At 33.9% G+C, this 9,643-nt stretch overlaps 1 pseudogene across 1 annotated transcript; it reads left to right on the top strand.

The window, feature by feature from the left end:
• Positions 1 to 3,746: 3,746 nt before the first annotated feature.
• On the top strand, positions 3,747 to 8,933 carry LOC143605191 (uncharacterized; annotated as a pseudogene). Its single transcript, XR_013148453.1, has 7 exons — positions 3,747 to 3,974; positions 5,256 to 6,401; positions 6,486 to 6,643; positions 6,734 to 6,785; positions 6,862 to 6,941; positions 7,019 to 7,115; positions 8,235 to 8,933. The product of XR_013148453.1 is annotated as an uncharacterized LOC143605191 (transcript).
• Positions 8,934 to 9,643: the final 710 nt, after the last annotated feature.

The raw sequence follows: 9,643 nt of genomic DNA, 5'->3' as shown, positions 1-9,643 counted from the left end.
CACCATTTGAGTTTTAGAACCTCTCACACTATTCTTTTAGTTGAAAGCCATTAATGAAAATATTTTAAACCTTTTAAAATTGTAGTTGAAAGCCATTAACGAACCAAACGTTCAACGGACAGTTCATGAACTGTTCGGCGGAAAGTTTGTTCATGTTCTTCATTTTATAAATGAACAAACATGAACAAGAAATTTCGTTCGATTATTTAAACAAACGAACATGAATGGAGCCTCCGCTCGTTCAAATGTTTTCATGAACATTCGTGTGTGTATATTGTTCATGAAAGTTTTTTGTACATTTCTTCATGTTATCTAAACATTTTATATTCTTGAATTTAATACATGTAACATAAAGCTATATACCTTATTTTCACATTGTTTTTGCATTGTTCTTATTTCCCTCCTCGTTATTCACATTAATGAATACATCGACCTCAATCTCTAGGTTCTACCAATTTTATTTGTGTTCGTTTGTGTTCATGAATTGTTTGTGAGCACATTCATTTCCTTAATGAACGAACACAAACATAAGATCACGTTCAGTAAGCGTTCGTGAACACATTCTTTCCTTAGCGAACGAACATGAATAATGCCTTGCTCGTATTCATTCGGTTCACTTGCAACCCTCTAATCAACATTTAATAAGTTAGGTCTAATACAATCTATGAGAAAAACACATATTTAACCAAGGTGACCCTTATTAACACCAATTGGCAAATAATTAATCTTACTTAAGATGAAAAACTGTTGAAACACTCTAATAGTCCAAGTGCTTTATGTCCAAAACCAACCAACAATTTGACTTTAGCTTTTAATTATGTCTATTAATGAACTCTCTTTATGATACATTTATCATTTTCCTTTCTCAAACTGTAGACTTTAGACTCGTGTGTTTTATTATGAATGGACCGCCACAAGACAATTTGCATAATTAAAGTTAATTGTGTTAACCTTTGATAATAACTTTGTTTGACTTATTTGGCAAAAGAAAACTACACATTTGACAAAACTATGCTCATTTTTATCATAATTTAACAATTTCAATAATCACATATTAGTCATGTATTTCAATAGGTTTGTCAATAATCACATATTACACATTTGAAAAGCTTTGATATTAATCTTTTAGTTGAAAGCCATTAGTGAAAGTATATCAAAAACTTTAAAATCACACTTAGACCAGTTGGGTTTAGATTAAATACAAACAACTGTTAACGTAAGAAACATACAAATAAATAACTAAAGTAATTATGTTAACACTAGAGTAATTAATATTACTCTTATTTTTTAACTACAGTGATTATTATTACCTTTATACATTTTGTAGTGTAATTACTCTAGTTGCTTGTACATTTAGTAGGTTAATTTCATTAGTACAGGATTCCACCCCTGACCATTTAGCTAGCATAATCACAAATTTAAAAAATTAGGTCATTTTACGCACAAATTCACTAAAAGGTTCTCACTTATAAACTTCATCATATTTGTGTTGCTCAGATTAAGTAGTAATGTCCAAAAAGTATAATAGCGGTTATTATAATCATTCATAATTACAATCTGGAGTTTAAAGCGTACGTTTAAAAAAATGCATGTTACAGATCAAATCAACCATAATTCATTAACGACGATACATGTATGTTTTTTTTGTTGTGCAAGATCAATCCACCCAAACACTTATAACTAGTTATAAAGTATATATCTAAATTCTAATGCTTGTATATAAGGTATCACACTTTAATTTCATAAACCAAGAATAAGTTAAAAACTTAAAACTTAAATAGTTGAACTAGTACTTTCTAGTCATTTACTATGAAACCTATTAGAACACTCTAATAATCAAATTGCTTTTATGTCGGAAATCTACCAAGAAATTAACTTTATCTTTTAATTTTGTCTATTAATGGACTCTCTTTATAATACCTTTTCATTTGCTTTTCTCAAAAAGCACACTAGTGTCCTCTTTCATAGGGACCCAAACCAAGGGTTCTTAAATTTCAATTACACTTTAGTTATAAACCATATAACACAAACCATTAGTTGGTTTTTCTTTAATGTATTTCTAATCACTCAACACACTATGATTTTACCCAACACAAGTAAAATATATTAAAAAAATAGTTATATTTTCTTTTTATATAATCACAACTATATATCATATTAGACTTTTGAGATGTTACATAAATAATAAAACATCTTAAATGGTGTTTGCAATACATTTATCTTATTTTATTTTAAAAAACTAACACTTTTTTTAAAGACATACTTTTTAACCATAAACAATAAACACTTAAAAACATACATCCAAGTAACATCACATACAAGTTTTTACACTTTTATTTTAAGGAAAATCATCAAAATAGCTTCATTTATAGAAATTTAAAAAAGAATAGAAAAGAAAAACAAAAAACTATTTGACTCTTTTAAATTACAAAATAAATCTAGAAAAAGAGACTTTTACTCATGCATCAACTCTTCATCTCTACGCCAACTCCTAGCCATTATTTTCTTTCTCATGCGCTATATGGTGCAGCACATCACCTCCTGTGCTAATATTGATCGGCGACGAGAATCCCCTACGTCACAATTTCTCATGCACCACTCTCCGTCTTCATACACCAAAGATTAAGTGATAATTTAACAATTTATGGTATAATATACTCCCCCGTCCCATTCTAAATGTCATTTCTATACATATAAATTCAATTTCTAGTTGTACACTTACTATTACATATACTAGATGTTTCATTTTACAAAAATGGTTTTTAGCCATAATAACTTAAAGTACATTATTGTCATTTTACAGCTCATAAAATAAAATGATTAAACATTTTGAATTTGTGTGTTTTGGGTCCCATAACATTTAAAATGGGACGGAGGGAGTATTAGTTAGCATGGTTATTGTGGTGATTTTACTTTTATTTTATTCGCAATGCATTATTAATAGGGTGTTGTGGTGATTTACTTTTATTTTATTCGCAATGCATTATTTGTAGGGTGTAAACGAGCCAAGCCGGACCCATGCTCGAGTCGTATTGACCTACGAGAGCTCAAGCTCAACTCATTTTGAACTCTTTTTTTGAACCTCAAGCTTGGCTCATGTATTGTTTTATAAACTCGGGCTCAACTTATTTATATATGTTATTAACTCCTTTTATATAAACTTTGAGAAAACTCTTAAACGAGTTTAAGCCCGGCTTGAGCTAGGCTGTGTGGCATGAAATTATACATAAAAGACTAAAATGAGTAAAAACTTGTTAATACACAAGGCCCGTTAACGCTCGACGTGCTTAACCGAGGTTCCCATACAAGACTCAAGCTCATACCTGATTACTAAACGAGCTTTATTTGAGGCTCAGACAGTCCAAGCTCGAAAAAAAACTTGGCTTGTTTAATTACACCCTACATTGTAAAAATCCTGACTAGGCGCCGATTAATCGCTGGTCTCCACTTCACCAATTAATTTTCGGCCAATCAGTCAATGGTCAAATCCGCCCAAAGTTTACAACATTGATTACTAACTATTACAGTATTAGTTTAAAATGTTAATAATAATATTTAACAATATATATCTAATCATCACCTACATATAAATACTTCATACACGTTAACAACATTTTACACCTCCACCAAATCAAACCCAAACCCTCTCCGTAACCAGCCCCACGCGCCGCCGTTCTCTCTCACGCGCCGCCGTATCCGCTGTTAACTAGACTTCCACGTCATCATCCGATGGGAATGTCGGAACGATGAGCAATGAAGACGAGTGTTTCCACGACTCTTTCAATCGGTTACTCAGTTGTTCGTCTTCTTCGTCGGAAACTGATGACGTGGATGATGACGCAATGCTGATTAATTGGAATTGTAATGCGATGACGTGTCCGGTTGACAATTACGAGGTTTGGATCTCGCGTCCGTCGTCTGTTGACGAACGAAGGTTGCAAATGCTCTGTCAATTCGGACTCGAGCATTTGCAGGTATTATTTTAGTGTAATTGAATTAACTCGTCGACTAACTAATGTAGTTATAATAATAATAATAATAATAATAATAATAATAATAATAATAATAATAAACATTAAGTAAGTTAGGGAGCAGAGTGCACGCTTGTTTTAGTAGTTATAAGTATTAATTTGGAGGCTTTGTTAATAAAATCTGAATTTCGATAAATTAAATTAACGTGCTAACTGTGTTCAGTTGACAATTATATATATACACTTTGTTGTATACATAATTACACTAATGATTCTCACAGTTAGCACGTTAATTATTTTAATTTTTTCTCTTTAAGGATTTATTATATATAACACAAACCGAGCTACATCTGGATAATAGGTAAGCGAGCAACAAGCTGCGCCGCTATCCCCTTTTGAATCGCAAAGCCTATTCTATTAAATATAAATCCATTGTTCCTCGGGCTCTGCGAGTCACTGTGGACCACCTTCTACACCCGCTCCAAGAAGCGAACCGCCTCGGGAGCTAGGGATCTAAATGTGTCGAAGGTAAATGGAATGAACACGTGCTGATTCTCCAAACACGCTACCTCATGCTTAGCAACCTTCCTAGATTCCGCTCTCAAAACCGCACGTTAATTTAATTTGTATTTGATCAAAACCTATTAAATGAAAACAATACAAAAATAATGTGAGAATATGGTTTCCTATTCTATGTTAAGAGGTGATAAATTGAAGAATATAAAATGTTTAGATATAATAATAAATAAATGTACAAAAAGTTTCATGAACAACAAATACAAACGAACATGAACAAACGTTCATTAACAGTTTAACACATTACCGAACGTTTACGAACACAAGTAAATGAATGGGGGCTCTGTTCATGTTCGTTTGTTTAACTGATTGACCCAAATTTCTTGTTCATGTTCGTTCATTTATTAAACAAACGAACGGTTCACGAAATGTTCGCTGAACGTTTGGTTCGTTTACAGCCCTACGCATAAGGCAGTTTTTGTTATTTTGGTTGATAGTCTGGTTCTTATTTATCACGAAATTCATACTAAGTTACTTGATATATGTTCAGAGTTTTATCCGATTAAAGTATTTAGGGAACCGACAAATAACTTTTAATCTGAAAGTTTCCATCCGACTCTCTGAAAATCCAAGTGAAAATTCTCAATCTCTCTAACAAGATTCGTTTTCGTTGCTTATAGTTGATAACACTGAGTTAGTAGTAGTAGTAGTAGTAGTAGTAGTAGTAGTAGTAGTAATGATAATGATAATGATAACAATGATGGGAAGGAATTTGTGGTAGAAGAGGTTAGTGAAGTTTGCCTAATTAAGAATCTTGATCATTTGCAGGTTTCGGTTTCTTCTAACCTTAGCGTCATTCGATCAACATATGCTGATCATCAAGACTGTAATAATAATAATAATAATAATAACAATAATAACATAAATAATAATAATAATAGGAGTAATAGTAATAGTAATAATAATGGGAAGGAATTTGTGGAAGATGAGGTTAGTGAAGATACTAATAATGAGGATTCAGTTTGTTTAATTAAGAATCTTGATAATGGGAAGGAGTTTGTGGTGGATGAAGTTTGCCTAATTAAGGAAGTTGGAACCGAGAGGCGTTTAACTATGGAAGAATTCGAAATGTGTGTTGGTCAATCGCCGATTGTGCAGGAATTAATGAGAAGGGAGAATGTTGAGTCTGGTAATAAGGATTTACCGGACGGTAACAGTAATGAAATTGGAGCTAATATGAAGAAGAAAAGTGGTTGGTTGAAGAATATTAAGAATGTAGCGAGTTCGGTTGCAGGTTATAAGGAGAGAAGTAGTGATGATAGAGATACGTTATCGGGTGGAAGAAGGTCTAGTTCTGCGACTGATGATAGTCAAGATGTGTCGTTTCATGGTCCGGAGAGAGTGCGCGTTAGACATTATGGGAAGTCTTGTAAAGATTTAACGGCTTTGTTTAAAAGCCAGGACATAGTGGATCGATCTGGACGATTAAGTTTAGTTTAGATGGGAAGTATCTTGCTAGTGCGGGTGAGGATTGTGTTATTCATGTTTGGCAAGTTGTGTCGTTAGATAAAAAAGACGAACTTTTTTTTGATAGACAAGATGGAAATTTGAATAGTTTGTTGTGGTCGAACGGGTCACCAGAACCGAGTTTCGATAACCAATTTGAGAAAAAGAAAAGAGGACGGTTATTAATAAGCAGAAAGTCGACAAGTTTGGATCATATAGTGGTTCCAGAAACCATGTTTGGGCTTACTGAAAGACCGTTTTGTTCGTTTGAAGGACATTTGAATGATGTGCTTGACGTGTCATGGTCCAAATCTCAGCATTTGCTTTCATCATCAATGGACAAAACCGTGCGGTTGTGGCAGTTATCTAGCAAGTCGTGTTTGAAGATCTTTTCTCACAATGACTATGGTATGATGTTCTTTTATAACCATATGAACCAATATATGTTGATATATTGATATATGATTACTAAGTATTGTTTTTAAAATTCAGTTACTTGCATCCAGTTCAATCCTGTTGATGATAGATACTTCATAAGTGGATCACTTGATGCTAAAGTACGCATATGGAGCATTCCTGATCATCAAGTTGTTGATTGGAATGATATGCGTGAAATGGTCACGGCTGCTTGCTATACACCCGATGGTCAGGTTGTCGGTTGTCCTCATAAATTCCTCTTTTGAAAATATTAATATGTATGTTCTTTTGTGACTGATGGAACCTTATTATTATTATTGAAGGCTGCACTTGTTGGTTCATACAAGGGGAGCTGCTATTTATACAACACAACTGGTATGTAATATGTGTGTGTACGCGTGTTTGTTTTTCATTTTTTTTTTTTTTGCACTCAATTTTTTAAATTTTGCAGAAAATAAGTTGCAGCAAAAAAGTCAAATCAACCTACACAACAAAAGGAAGAATTCTCGTCATAGAAAGATAACCGGTTTCAGGTAAAAATTTAGCTACTACTCGCCTTTTGATATATTATTTTTTAGTTTTGAGCTTTAAATTCATATTACCTTTTGCAGTTTGCTCCTGGTACTACATCAGAAGTGCTCGTTACATCTGCAGATTCACGCGTTCGTGTTGTTGATGGGCTTGATTTAGTTCACAAGTTCAAAGGTAACGTTTACAAAGTTTTAAAACTTTTTAAAGCCATTTATAACAAAACAAAAAAGGTTTGGACTCAAAAGTGTTTCCGGGTAAATCCAACCCGTTTTGATATGTAATTAAAAGTTAAAACCATTTTGACCCATTACTCAACCCGGCCACCCAACTCGTTTGATGAAAGGTGTTTCCAGATCAACCTTGTTTCACTCCCTACCTAACTTATTTGGTTGAAAGCCTGAAAGGTGTTTTCGGGTCAACCCGTTTTTTACTCAATTTTGTTTTGACTCGATTCACTCATTCATGTTGTTGATGGGCTCAATTTAGTTCACAATTTCAAAGATATCGTTTACAAAGTTTTATAACTTTTTAAGCCATTTATTACAAAAAAATAAAAAACAGATTTGGATTCAAAGTGTTTCTGGGTCAACCCAACTCGTTTTGATATGTAATAAAAAGTTAAAACCATTTTGACCCGTTACTCAACCCGGCCACCCAACTCGTTTGGATAAAAGGTGTTTCCGGATCAACCCTGTTTGACTCCCTACCTAACTTATTTGGTTGAAAAGTGTTTTCGGGTCAACCCGTTTTTTTCTCGATTCACTCGTTCATGTTGTTGAAGGGCTCAATTTTGTTCACAAGTTCAAAGATAACGTTTACAAAGTTTTATAACTTTTTAAAGCCATTTATAACAAAAAAAAGTTTGTATTCAAGGTGTTTTTGGGTCACCCCAACTCGTTTTGATATGTAGTAAAAAGTTAAAACCATTTTGACCCGTTACTCAACCCGGCCACCCAACTCGTTTGATGAAAGGTGTTTCCGGGTCAACCTGGTTTGACTCGCAACCCAACTTATTTGGTTGAAAGGAGTTTTGCGTCAACTTGTTTTGACTCGATTTCGCTTTGACCCGTTACCTAACTTGTTTTGGTCTGTATTGAACTGTTAAAACCATTTTGACCCGTTACTCAACTTGGCCCGTTACCCAACTCGTTTGTATGAAAGGGGTTTCCTGGTCAACCTGTTTTGACTTGATTCCTTTTAGACCCATTACCGGTTACCCAGCTTGTTTCTGTTTGCATTAAAAAGTCAACCACTTTGACCCGTTGACCAACTCCACTCGGTCCTTTATGGCAGGATTTCGCAACACAAACAGGCAAATATCAGCCTCGGTGACATCAAACAGGAAACACGTTGTTTGTGCCAGCGAGGATTCACAAGTTTATATTTGGAAACACGAAGGCGATGCGCGTGCGAGCCGATACAGAAAAGGTGTAACCGTTACTCATTCTTATGAGCATTTTCACTGCCAAGACGTATCACTAGCCGTCCCGTGGCCTGGTAAAACCGACACTTGGGCTTCCCAAGACGGGCTTTCTAGAGAACACAATGGGCTCACTACCGACCACTTTAATGACGTGGCAGCACTAAACCATCCACCAACCCCCGAAGATCAAATTAGTAGCAGCCCGGATTATTACTAGTGCGAATAACGGCTACTTTTTCGACCGGTTTTCTGCCACGTGGCCCGAGGAAAAACTTGTTTCGGCTATGAAGAAGCCGAGTCGTGATGGGTCGAGCTTGAGTAAGTCGGGCTGGGGTATGGTGATTGTAACGGCTGGGCTTCGTGGCGAAATCAGAACGTTTCAGAATTTTGGACTGCCAGTTCGAATTTAGACGGGTTAAAGTAGTTTCGACATAACATTCGGGTTTGTACAGATGTTTTCGTGTTTTGGTGCAAAAGAAATAAGTATAATTTTTGGTTTGTTAAGTAAAATGTAGAGTTAACATGATAACAAAGTTGGAATTAGAGAGAGTTAATTGCTTATTCATTCATGTGTATAAAGCTCATTGGTTGTTTTTTTTATAAACATGTATTAGGTTAAAACTTAAATTATTTAGCTGGTTTGATTTGTAGTCATAATTTATAATCAACTTGTCAATATGTTTGGTTTGTAAAGTTATAGTTAGGGGCGCAAACGAGCCGAGCTGCTTGTGAGCTACTCGAGATTGACTCGTTAAAAAGCTCGATTGAGCCGAGCTTAATAGAGCCCGAGCATAAAAGTAAGTTCGTTAAATAAATGAGCTCGAGCCGGCTCGCGAGCCAGTAATTCATATAATTTTTTAAAATATATATTTAATAATTATTAATTTATATATATAATATTATGAAAAAATAAATAAAAATAACTAAATAATATATATTATTTTATACATAAAATTACAATAGAAACAAATATATAAAAATAATTAATAATTAGTAAATGAGCCGAATTCGAGCTTGAAAATCTACTCATGAGCCGAGCTCAAACCTAGTCGAGCCATGGCTCGGCTCGTTTACACCCCTAGTTTTAGTTAACTATTTAGCTTTTAATATTATATTAATATAACTCCTACTTATATTTGTTATTTTATAAATTTTAATATATAAAGTTATATATTATTCTAAATAGACCGATAAAACATGCTTATTTTTATCTACAAACCGGCATAAACTTACTTAAACCCGAGCCATGTTAAATTAATATCGAAATGTTCATAAAATT

The sequence above is a fragment of the Bidens hawaiensis genome, unplaced genomic scaffold, assembly GCF_021521415.1.
Source record: "Bidens hawaiensis isolate Kalapana, Puna unplaced genomic scaffold, B.hawaiensis_p1.1 tig00068548_1, whole genome shotgun sequence".
Lineage (NCBI taxonomy): Eukaryota > Viridiplantae > Streptophyta > Magnoliopsida > Asterales > Asteraceae > Bidens > Bidens hawaiensis.
The sequence above is the reverse complement of the archived record's forward strand: the minus strand, read 5'-3'. Positions and strand labels throughout refer to the sequence as shown.